Source organism: Anser cygnoides, chromosome 4, assembly GCF_040182565.1.
Source record: "Anser cygnoides isolate HZ-2024a breed goose chromosome 4, Taihu_goose_T2T_genome, whole genome shotgun sequence".
NCBI lineage: Eukaryota > Metazoa > Chordata > Aves > Anseriformes > Anatidae > Anser > Anser cygnoides.
Window position 1 is genome coordinate 8,762,841 of NC_089876.1, and position 12,929 is coordinate 8,775,769.

The 12,929-nt window shown below is 40.3% G+C and overlaps 1 long non-coding RNA gene across 2 annotated transcripts in view; it reads left to right on the top strand.

Annotated features, from left to right (window-relative positions):
* Positions 1-3,941: 3,941 nt before the first annotated feature.
* Positions 3,942-12,929, top strand: part of LOC136790631 (uncharacterized) — a 39,309-nt gene continuing 30,321 nt past the window's right edge. Inside the window, exons 1-3 of one of the 2 annotated variants that reach the window (XR_010830942.1) lie at positions 3,944-4,162; positions 4,270-4,446; positions 8,339-8,489. This is a non-coding gene — a long non-coding RNA (uncharacterized lncRNA). Of the gene's footprint in view, positions 4,163-4,269; positions 4,447-8,338; positions 8,490-12,929 lie in introns of those variants that run through there. The other variant, XR_010830943.1, reaches the window with a different exon arrangement.

Here is a 12,929-nt window from a genome sequence, read left to right on the forward strand (position 1 = left end):
TGAAGTTGCACACTGGTGGAAGCTAAGGGGGTATTATTCCATATTTTGTTCCCATGCTTTCCTTGAGGCATCTATTTTTGGCCACTGTCAAGGCTTAAAGCACTGGTCTGCATGGCTGTTTTTTATGAGCTTATGAAATCACTTTAAGTTCTTATCTGAAGTGTGATTTGAAAAGGGAGCCTGTTATGTGAGATGTATCTGGAATATGAGGTTTTGCATAGTCAATTTGGCTGCAGTCCTATGACCTGCAAATTTGTCTCTATCAGCTGTTAACTGAATGGGCATACAGATGCTGTGGAGATTAAGACAAAGTGCCAGCTAGCTGTAAGAGCAAGCTTTCATCCTGTTTAGCTACCTTAACTTTCTGCTTGAATATAAGAAAGCTTTAAACATTTTTTAATCTAAATTTTTAGTGTGAATAGTGGTTTTCAGGGTAGTATGGCAAATATGAAAGTGCTCATTCCTTAGGGATTCCTGATGCTAGAGGATATACTTGATTTCTCCGGAAGTCCTTAATATCCCATATGATGTTGCATCACACAGATAATCATCTGCAGATGTTTTCTCCTCCAAGTTGCAACTGCTGTACTCAAAGTTGGTGATGCTGAACAACAAGTTGTTGAGAAAAATTGAGGCATGCTGCAAGAAAGACTGGGGGCAGACACACTAGATTCACTTGCCCAGTTGTGATAATATTCAGATAAAAACAGATGTAGACAAAGATTCATCTCTGTGAGTCTACTTTATAATTGTTTTAAGAAAGACGTATGTCTTTATCTCATAACCAAATGAGTGCTCCAGGAGTTTCCCATCCTGCTGTTTGTCTTGGTGGGTTAGGACAGAAGTGCTGTGCTACCTGTCAGGCCCAAAGTAATTGTGTATACTCAGAAAGAAGTTACAGGGTTAGTGCCTGGAGTTTTCCTCATTGAGGGGGAAGCAGCAGTGCATCTCAGCTGGGCACCAAGAGTGGTGCGCTGGCAGGCAGAGGTTTCAGCTTGGCATCGAGCTCTCAGTGAACAGGAAGCTGCTTTTGCTGTGTTTTAGAAGGCACTGAGGCATGTGCAATAAACATGACATGAGCATTAGCAGCAGCACTAAGTTCCCGCTGGCATCCCATCCTGCAATGGCAAGCATGGCAGCTTCAGAGCCAGAAAGGGTTCAGACTGTGATTCACACCAGGATGGCAGGAGCCAGCCCAAGAGCGTAGACAAAGCAGTTGTGTATTGCTATATAGTACACTGTCCCTTCCCCATTAAAACATTTCCATTACATTTGAATAACCGAGCTTTTCAAACCTAAAATTAGGTTTATTTGCAGTTCTATTTTTACATCCATGTGAGTAACTGAAGCTCTAAACTCCGCAACTTTTTAATACATTCAATCCTTAAGTATGTTTTTAAAGTGCAATTTTCCCGGGTTTTAGAAGCATAATAAAGGGACAAATTTTATCGTGTGGTATCAGTTTGGCATATAAATTGTTTGCATGGTTAAATCTTTAGAGCTGTCAAGGGCGTTAATGCAGTGACGGGTAGTAATGGGCTACTGTCCTTGTGTTAGCTGGCAGCAGAGGTCTGCCGGTGAGTCTAAGGTACACACAATTTTAAGGAAATACCATTTCACTGCTTTACATATTCAATTAAATTATCATTAAGCTGTAGTTGACTTTATAAAATGGAATTTGCTGTCAGTTTAATACCTGTCAATACTTCACTTCATAAAATGCTGCTTATTAACGAGGTCATACATTTTCATTCTGTGCAGATGTTTCATTTTGTGGGGGAGTTTGTTTGACCCATCTGAAAACTTTGCCGTAGATCTGAAAGGCAGCACTGAGAGTTTATTCAAACAAAAAAAGGATTATCTGACTTCCTCAAGTCAAATGGTAAGCGTACTTGTGGTAACGTCTTGTGTCAGCTGTGACACAGCCAGCTGCCTTGCCTGTCAGACAAAGTCTTTTAAACCAGATATAATTCTGTTCCAGCAGAAATACAGATGAAAGTATTGCTGTAGCTCTGAAAAGTGTCCTGGAAATATCCTGTGGGCAGCAACTATTGCAGAGGTGCTTCATCTGGCTACCTGTGTCTAAGATTATGCTTAAATTGTCATTGCACACTCTTACTTACCACTTCAGTCACACAATTCTTTGTGTTTTCTGTTTTTTGTTTGTTTGTTTTTCCAAATAAACTTCAAAATGGTGTAGTGGCTTCAAACCTAAGATAATAAATGCTTATGAAGAGTGAAAGGTAGAACTCAAAGCAGGCATTTCCTTTATAACCTGTTCCAGGGCAGTTTCATTTGATACGCTGACAATCCTGGGCTCTGGCATCTAGTAGTGGCTAGTGGGGCTTGAAAATTGAAGGTTATCAGCAGCAATGAAAAGATTTCCTTGAATTCTCTGCAAAGCTGCATACCTATGTGGTAGGTCCCATCCTGAGGAAATACAGCCATCTCTGGAAACTGCTTTCTGCTTTTCCCCATCCCTGTTTCCTCCCATCCCCATAAGCAGCTGATCAGTGTGGTGTTAGCACACCAGTCCTTAGGGTAGGGCCCGATCAGTGGCACTTCCAAATTTCACCAGAGCCTTATATTTGCTTCCCACATTTGACCTCAGAGGTCATCAAAAGGCTGGTTGTTGTTGGGGGGGTGGGCCTGGCTGAAAAGTATTCCTTTAGATTTTGTGGGCATCTCTGCCTACAGCCACTGCTGCTGCTTCCACTAGTGTTAACAAGGCCACTCACTTGCTTTTGCTACCTCCTATGCTGCCTTTCTTTCACTCTTGATTTTAATAAGTTGTTTAGTGTGTTCCTGTAACAAAATGAAGTATTAAAATAATCATTTAAAAAAATATAATGCAGAGCCCAATTACATCCTCAATTACTTTTTAATAAGCAAGAATGCAATCACAGTAAGCAGTACAAATATAATAAATCAAACATAACAATGTGCAAAATTAATAACCATTAGGGGGTTTTAAAAACCACTAGGACCTAAAACACAAAGTGCTGCATGCAGTATACTTGTTCTTTCAAGGCTGTTTGCTTGTGCACGCGTGGTGCCTCAAAAGATCTCTGCTTACGATGATCTGACCAAATGGTAGAAAGGCCTTGCTTTATAGATAAGGGATTCAAGGGAATGAATCAGGGTCATCTGTTACTTGACATCCCATGCCATATTCTGTATAAAATGTCGTATTGCTGTTTTTTAGAAGCAGTGATTCTTCTTGCCAGCTGTGAGAATTAAATCGTGCTTCAAAATGAGGAGTATTAAAGGAAGGTAGCATCAGGCCATTGCTTCCCTCTTCATTACCTCCAGGGACTTTGTTTGCCAAAACCCATTCGTTTCTCTCCCTTTTTCTCTCCTTTATCATGTTTCATAAATTAATCTTTCTCTTCTTTCATGTTTTATTACTCTTTTTGTGCATGCAAAATTCAGGAACGTAGGACTGGAAGAGACCTGCATCACCACTTGCTGTCACAGGAAACATTATTGCACCAGTCCTTTATAAACTGTTCAACTCCATTTTGCAGCTGGCTTGATTGTTTTTCTCTGCTGCTGAAGTCAGAAAGCTCACTGCTCTGGCAAGGATTTCTACCTTTTAATTTTCCAGGTAGATTATGACCATTTCTATGAAAACATCCTCTTTTTCTTTCTATGCATACTAGGTAAACATTTAAAGTAGAATTTGTCAGCTGCTGTGAAAAATTTTGCTCGTAATTTCTCTGTTTTAATGACTGTGGGAAAATACCTTCCCTGCCACACCTCTCTCGATGGGGTCCAGTTTGTCAGCGGTGCACGTGATTTGCAGTGAGAGTGCACTGTTGGCTGACATGGGCTCATGCCCAGCCTGACTTTCACCGTGATCCCCTGTCCTTTGCTCACCAGTCAGCTTCCTCCTGTCCTGATGCCTGAGGTTATTCTGCTCTGTTGAGTTTTGTGCAGTATCTGTTTGCCTAAGTCTCAGATTTATTGAGAACTCTCTGGATGAAGCTCTGCCAGTCCTCACGTCACCCGCTCCCTAATCTGGTGTCCATAAATTCGCTCGGTGCACACTGTGTCATCGTCTGGGCCCCTGATCAAGATGCTGAACGCTGTGTTCTTTGCTAGCTAGTCAGCCTTTGGTCTTTACCAGTTGAATGTGCTTATCCTGCCAGTTTTGCTTTTGGTATATTTCTTTCTTTTATAATTAAAAGAGAGATCCTTTATTGCTGTATTTGCTTTTGTTCAGATTGTTTAATTCATTTGTTGATACTCGCTCCTGTATTTGTACAGCTTGTTGGGCAGAATTCCAGTGGGACGGCATGTACTTCTCTTCTGAGGACAATGAGATCAGGACCTGAGGACCTGACCACTCCAGCGCTTGAGGCTTGGCTGCACAAACACAGGCCTGCTGTGGTGGGAAGATGTCAGGAGCTGGAACACCAATAGATCAGGCTGCAGAAGCAATCAGTAAGTGTGATACCCAGGATGGTCCAGGTAGCCAGCAAAGTCGTGTTTTATTCATTTATTTATTTTTATCACTTAGCAATTACAAAAAAAAAAGTAGCTTCAGGATAGTGATTCATTAAGACATGCTTGGATTAATAGGCATTGTTTGAGTTATACTTTTTCCGAAGAAAATCTAACAATAGTGCATACAAAGCCAGAGAATTCACTAAAAAGGGAATTAACTGATGCGAATCATTAATTATACAAATTCACCCACAATAAATTTCAAGTGCACGCAAGCTTTCCAGCTTGTCTGAGTAAACAGATAGTCAATGTCAATCAGTGTCTAGTGATGAAGATATCTAGCTTTAGTTCAGATACTGTTTTGAGAACTGGAGTCTTTTTGAAAAACAGATTATAGCGGAAAAAAAGACAGAGACCTCCAAAGAGCATGACAGCATATGCATAACTGAGGAGTCTTGCTGAAATCAAAGCATCTCAGTTCAAGTTATACTGTGAATTTGAATTGTAGGCACTTAAAGAGAAAATGGACTAAGAGATTTTCAAGTTCTTTTTCATGACAGTTTATTTTCTTCACCCATCTGTATGTTTTTACAATCACTTTTTCAGTTTTTCTATTTTTGTTCTTTTCATTGCTATGAGAAAAATCCAAATAAACAGGGAAAAAATTGCTAGTTTTACAGCTATGCGGAAATGATTATGAATCGTTTAGTGTTTTGGTTATAAGTTGTCTTAAGCTTTATTTGTGAATGAAGGGTTCCAAAGGAACATATGTTATTATTTAATTTAATATGACTGTTTCTTTAATATTTATTGACCATATTGAAGTGTTTCATGTAAAGAAAAAAAAAAATTGGTTTATGTGCATTATTTGTATCTATAAGTACAGTTCTAATTGTGACTGGATTTTACTTACTCAAAATACCCGATAAATTAGATTCTCACTTTTTTTTTTTTTTTTTTTTTTTTTAACATTTGTACACATGTAACCCTGTGTTTAACAAAGAGGGATCTAAGATGTAAGATAAATGAAATGATGTGCTTTGGGCTAGGTAGGAAGTTTAGTTGAGGAAGACTAAAACTGATAAACTGATTTAACTCAGTTTTCCAGCACCTGATTGATGATTTTTCCACTTCTGAAATTTAACTGGGCTAAACCAATGAGGAGAAAGCTGGAGTTAAAAATAACGTTGCACACTTCCCAATTTGCAATTGCATTAATGAGGGGAATGTTTAAATCCAGCTTAATCTGTTAATCGCTTTTTTACTGCTGGGTGATATAAATTAGCTTGAAGGAAAATGTTTTGAAATGGATTATATTGACACTTATATAGAAGAGTTTTTGATCTACAGCTCTCAAAGCCTTTGTTAAAGGAGCCATTATGGATTTAGGTTTTCAAACTGATGGAGGAGGGGAGTGAGAAGAGCAAAAGAGGGAAGAGAAAAACAAGGAGGAAATTTTAAAAAGAATGATTACAAAATATTTTGATTTCCGTAAATGTTTTGCCAAAAATTAATGATAGCAATTTGCACATTGTTTCTTAAAATCCTAGTTTTTTGTTTGCTTGTTTTTTGTTTGTTTGCTTTTTTGTTTGTTTGTTTTTGTTTGTTTCAATCAGTGGGGCACCATCATTGAGTTTAGTGGCTAGAAGGTCAGCATAGCAGGAAGACACTAAACACAGAGCAATCTGACCGTCAATTATAATTGATTCTCAGGTACTGCACTGTCTCAGTGAGTAATTATGAGTGTGTAATACACTGTGACTAGATGTAATAGATTGTTTGTACACTGACATGAGGAGAGCCCAGTAGTGCAATTGTAGCTTAATTACATATCAAGTGATATAAAACAAGGAAAATAACCCTACCATAGAACTAGGTAACAGCTTCTTAGCAAATTGCCAAATGCAAAACTGCCAGACACCTTGTAAAGATATCTGTTCATCCTAACACAGAAAATGCAAGCCTTGAAACTGAAGTGGAAATGTCACAGTCCTAACCTGTAGCCTACACAGAACCTTTCCACAGTAATTGAGGGAATAAGGTGTTAAAATACTGATTGCAGAGAGGAAGGGATAAACCATTCCTTTGCACATTTGACAACATGGCAGGAAAATGAAGGAAAGGAAATTAGCAAGCAAGGAGAAAGCTGATCCCAGGCAAGCATGGGTTGGTGAAGCATGTGAAAACAATGGTAGATGTAAGGGATTTTTTGTTTTACTGTCATTCACTTTTGTTTTTTCACTGTTAAAATGTTCACCGATTAAATGCTAGTTCCTGATGTTTCACATACAAACCTTTACAAAATTGGTTCCAGAACTAACTTTTTAGAAGAGAGTGCAGGAATGCAGGAAGGAAGCTCAGAGGAGGGCAGTTCAGTTACACACGCAGATCTTTGAGTAAATTCAGTTAAAGGTCTTTGGAAAATACATTCCTGGCAGCTTTGTGAGGTATGAGGACAGATGAAAGTAGGCATAGAGAGAGATCTTCTGTGTAAAGGCATAAATATGAAAATACTTGGTGTTCTAATATGCTGATTTACAGGTGTGATCATATCCTCTTGGCTGAAGTGTTGGGGTTGTGTTTTACCTCCTACAGCTTGAACTTAAAGGGGCATGGTCTGTTGCTGACAGCCCAAACAATCCATATCCTCTGTGGATCAATACAGAGAAGAAGTTGTAAACACCAACCCAATGCAGTGCCACAGACCCAGGGCTGAGTATGTCAACTTTATGTAGTGAAGATACAGTACATTGGGTCATAGATACCCAAATATGTTAGCTACAGGCATAATTACATCAGTGTGATGCTCCAGAGGGGATAATTAGCTTGAACAGCAAAATACTTTACATTCATTTACATTTTCTCCATTTCTTTAAATGTCTCTCACTTTTTTTCTTAAGTCTATTTATACACAGATTTGCACTGCTTCATTACTGTTTGGCAGTAGCTTAGTTAAACCAGACCCTTTCACAATCCTAATATTATGATAAAGCTTACCTTGATAAATGTATAGGTATAAACTAACCCATAGTATTCAGGAGTAAAACAATATGTGTGATAACAGATTTAGAGATGAAATTGTTACACCACTACAGCCTCTGTGTATGTTGATGATGCTTCTGGACATCTAAGAAATGTCAATTAATGCACTTTTAGTCTACAGGGATTCCTTTTATGGTTCTTAATGCTTTTCTACATCATGTATCTTTAAATTACACACACACACACACACACGCACAAACAACAAACAAACAAAAAAAACCATACTAAACCTTTTAAGGCTGCAAAGTCAAGCATTCTGAAGTTAGAAAACACCAGAATTCATGTTGTTTGCAGAACTTTGATTTGCCCCCCCTTGTGTTTGATTAATAGGTAGGCATTAACGACATGAGCCCATTCAGCACACAAAAAGGATGATCCTTGCTTAATGAGCAGCAGCTATTCAATATTTTGTTTGCACGTTGTTGTTTAATTTGGGACTGACTCCATGCCTTAATACTTACCATTCAAACCCTGTTCTGAAGACAGAGTTACTAATTTTGTTACAGACTTCTCAGTGGTATACAGCAGTGTAGGAGCTTCGCAGAGTTTCACAAACATAATTCAATGTATTTTTATAGCACCCTCATAAAGTAAGGAGAAGATAGCATTACAGCTAATTACATTACACTGCAGCTACATTTTTAGCCATAAAAGCACAAGGTTAGAATTCAGGCTTCCAGCAAAACCTAGCACCCAGTTCATGGCCACCCAAGAAAAATGTTTTTTTAAGTGGCTAATTTAGTAGTCTGTGTTAAAGACAAAAATAGAATCCAGTCCTTCCAAGCAGCGTAAAAATGCCGTAGCTTTTTCTTCCTGCAGTGATTGTGTTTTTCACTTTCTGCAACAGAAGAGCTGGGATCCTCTGGACAACATCTGATTCATTGCACAGTCCTGACTCATCTCCATACCACAGTCCATTCCGTGCACTGTTATCACACTCTGTAGCTATATATAGTTCTATACCAACAAGCCAGATATGCTGCCCTAAAAATGACAGAAAAAATACAGACAGAAATAAAGGAAAACAAAAAGCCCTTCTCTTCAAGTCTTTTTAGCAGGCCTGTTGGTCCAGCTGTTTCCCCGCCTCTCTAACCTGATGTGGCTTCAGTGATGGCTTTGTGCAACTCTGTCTGTGCTAATGCTGAGGGTGCAGTGCCCAGGGCATTCCCAGAGGGCCTCCGTTTCCTACAGCTTTCACCTGGATCATCCAGCTGCAGGTGCACAGGAGTCAGGAAGCCAAATGGCATGTTGCTTTGGATGGCTTGGAACAGTGCAAGGAGTACCTCAGCTATGGCATGGTGCCCATGTCAACAGGGATTGTGGGTCTCCATCTGTAGCTAACAGCCAAACATGAATTTGTATCCCTCCACCATATACGACATTACTTGTGTGTTGCCAGTCTTCCACCTCCTCGCACAGCCAGCAGAGTTGCCCCAACAAGGCCACCCTTAGTTCGTGTTGATCTGTGGCATAGTGTTTGGCCTAGGTATGTTTCCTTCAAAGAGATTTCCCGAAGTGGCTGGAAGTCTTCAGCAGCAATAAGTACCCATTTTAGTCATTAAATATATATATATATATATTTTCTTTCCCACTAGAAAGATGGGGTGGCCTACCTAGGCCAGCAGAAACATGCCCTGCCAGAACTTTGTGGAGACAACGTGGCACGAGGCTGGAAAATGGTTAAAAAGCCTACCAGTGGAATATGGTTAAAAAAAAGGGTTTATAAGGTGTGCGGAAGATGCGTGCTAAGATGGGGAATTCTGGTTCCAAGATGGTTAGGGGAACTTACCAGTAGGAAAAGGAACCTTGATACTTACCCCTAGAAGGATGTGTCTTGCCACTTCCCATAACTGACTCAGACAGCTAATGGTGTGGCCTTGGCCTGTGAAAATTTAAGATAACAGGATGCTCTCAACCCTAAGAGGTGGAGCCAGGCACTGCACCATAAATCAATGCACCACTTTCGTCTTTAAAGAAGAAAGATAAAATCAGTTCCTCTCTTCCTGACAGATGATGGAGCTAAACCCCCTGAAGAAGTCATAAAGCGTAGGTGGGGGTTGTTTTGCCTCAAAATTCCTACCAACAACCTTGTTGTAGGGCTCCTTCAGCTTCTTGATCTTTATATGACAATGGTCGTGAAGCTGTGAATGCCTCTACTGGAACTGTCAGGGAGTGATCAGTGCATAAATAAGAGAATTCTTAGTGGTTTTCTTATGTCTGTGGTTCTCTGGGTATTCTTCCAAATGGCAAGAAAGCACAGAACTCCTCAAGGCACTATGATGCTTTCCAACTCCCGGATTTTAGACTGTGGTGCAGCACACAGTGTAGGGTGGCACCACTAATCTATTAGAGGTCTGCAAATCTTTCTCGAGACAGGGACATTTTGCATAAGCACCCATGTGTGAAGTATAATGACAGCATGATGCAGCATAAGGATCGTTCAGGTCTGCTGCACAGCTTTGCATGTGGTTGATTGACTGGCACTGCTCTGGGGGGGAGATGCACCAAAGTGCAGTCTGCATGGGTTGCATGAGCAGTGTCCTGTAAGGCGATCTCATGGGCAGATACCCTTAGGGCATAGTGTGCTGGTGTTCCACCTGAGGGACCTTCAGAGAACACTGGTAAGTGCTCCCTGAGCCCTACAGATCTTGCAGGTTGTAAAGAGTTCCAGGGCTCAAGGACCAATGTGTCACTAATGCAGGACAATACAGACCTACCAAAATGTCTTTGGTGGTGCTTGGAGAACTCCTGTCCCTCCTGCAGTACAGACAGACGTGATCCTCCTCCTTTATACTGCCCATATGCCAGCAGAAGAGATTGAAAACTCATTGCCAGCACTGAGAAAAAAGAAGATTGAGTGTTTGATGGATATTTGAGCCCCACAATGGGGCACACTCAATGAGTTTGTGTCCACGGTAAATGTAAAGAACCTCTGGTGCATAGGAGCTGTGAGTTACAGAACAGTCACGGACCTGAGTTCCCGTAAGTCTTTACAGAACATATTTGAATTGAGATTTTCAAAGGCTTGTTGCTTGGCCCACATTTGTACAGTGACTCTCAGGAGCAGTGAGCAGTGCATCCCTTATACCAATAGCTCTTCTGTTAAATTTCAAGGCCCTGCATCAAAGTTAAAGGTGCACGAAGTTTTTGACAGAACAGTCTTGCATTTCTTTTATTAAGATGGATGTTCTTCCAACTTCTTATTCTCATAGTCGGACCACATTTTAGTAAACAAGCAAGCAAAATACATTTCAGGTCCTTGGCAGTCAGCTAGAACAGAAAATCTCGCTCAGACAGTTGAGGTTAAAAGTTGCAAGCCTAAAAATGAAAATATCTGTCTACCTTAAATACATATTTCTATATAAGTAGTCAAACAGGAGTTATGGCATGCAGTAACTTTTGCAAGCTACTAATTCCTGAGATCTTGTACCTTCTGTTTTGGTAGCTATGTTCCTCAAACCAGTTGAGTGATTCAAAGCATTATTGTTAGGTGAAAAAACTGAACCTCATACATTTTAAGCGATAAATTATTCATTATTTATTGATAATTATTAATTAGCTGAAACAGGGCTGAACAAATGTGAAATACATGTGCTAAGCTTATAGCAAGAGTTTAGAACATGATGGAGTGCTTCTTGCACTATATGGACTTTCGGATTGTTTCATTACATAAAATGAGCACAGATTTCTTAATTTTTTACTAGATAGATCTTTCCAGATTGTACCTGTTCTCATTTCTGTAACCAAAAGGTGGCAGCATATTGTCTGCTTTCCCTTTCCATCCATCCTAGCTCAAAGCCCCTAAATAACCTTACTTGCTCAGTTTGTAGGAATGCCAGGAAGTCCAGAACAATCATGCTGACTAAGGAACACTGACGACATCTAATGTGAATTCAACTGTTTATCACCTTTAAAGAGAAACAGGAATAGAACAAGGGCTGGTGATTTTATTCAGTTGTTTCAATGACAGTCTGATTGACTTTTGGAATTGTGAGGAAGGGTTAAATTTCATCTCAGTGGTGTAACTTCAGGAGAACACCTAGCTATAGAGCCTAACACTTTTATCAATGATAATGTTAGTTGAGAAGCCTGTACCAATGGTATCTGACATACTATTGATCTGTCAGACTTGAACTCAGTTCTGTTCCTACTTAGTGACTTCCTTTTTCTTAACTAAACGAAATGCTGGTGGGCATCCAAAGGAGCAGCAAAGGGAGAGTGAATACTTTGTACAGTGTGAATACCAAGGTGAAAAGGGTATGAATGTACCAGCTGAGTTTTGCTCCATGAGTTCATCAGTTCATATGCTTCTGGAAAGACAACCAGAGACACCCATTTTCCATTTTGGCTGATACAGAGATGTGGAGGAGGAGGAAGGTGGTCTGAACCGTCACCTGCTCTCAGATCTGCAGGGATACTCTATAGTTGGCATGATGCCACAAGTCCTCAGGAAACACAGCTGCTACAGAACACTGCAGTGTGTGTCCTTAATGACTCAAGACACCTGCAAGCATATCAGACTGATTCTTGCTCTCTGTGCTGCCTCCCCATACTCAAACTCAGGGTCTCAGTCATGATTTCCCAGATGCTCTGTGGCCTGGCTTGGGGACTGTAAAAGACACTGCTCCGGGTTGTTGGCTGGAGTAAACAGTACTGTTCTGAGAGGCACCATGAAGCTTTTTACCACCAGGGTAAATAAAGCCTATCTGTGCTTGAGAGAGGTGAGAACTTCACTTATCCCCATTTGTCAGCTGGAGAACAGATGCACAGGAAGTTAAGAATATGCCTAATAATTATGGCAGACTTCAGGGTCACTTTCAACCCCCAGCTCACCAGATACCTATAAAGAAATGCCCTAAAGTACAAGCCTCAGCAGCCATCCAGACTGAATGCAGAAGCTTTCCTGAAGTTATATGATATGCTTGGTTCATTTGTCTGCTGCAGCCTGCAAGTGTGGGTAGTGGTGAGCAGCAGTCCCACATGGCACTGTACAGCCTGTCTTTGCTGTCCATAACTAGTGGCTTGACTTAATGGAGAAAGTCAGTTCATAGACAGGGCTAGGTGGGGAATTAAGGAGAAAGACGTGGGAGCTGGAGTTGTGAAGCAATATACAGATGTGGGGAAGGTCACTGAGGTGGCTGAGAACGCGCAATCCTTTGTCTCAATCATAACTGCCAATGGAGATGCATTTCTTGGGAGTAGCTCACAGACTGAAGACAAAAATCTTCTAGATATTAAGGATCATCTTGAATTATTACTCATCCCTTGAAATAGATAAGCGAGTTTTTGGCCTGCTCACACAGAAGCAGCATGCACTTAACTAAAAAGCTCCCCAAATACCACATTCTTCCTCATAAAAGTAGTAGAGGAATAATAATGCTTATAGGAAAATTATAGTTCATGTTAGCTCATGAATGCAAAGTACTAAAATACACATG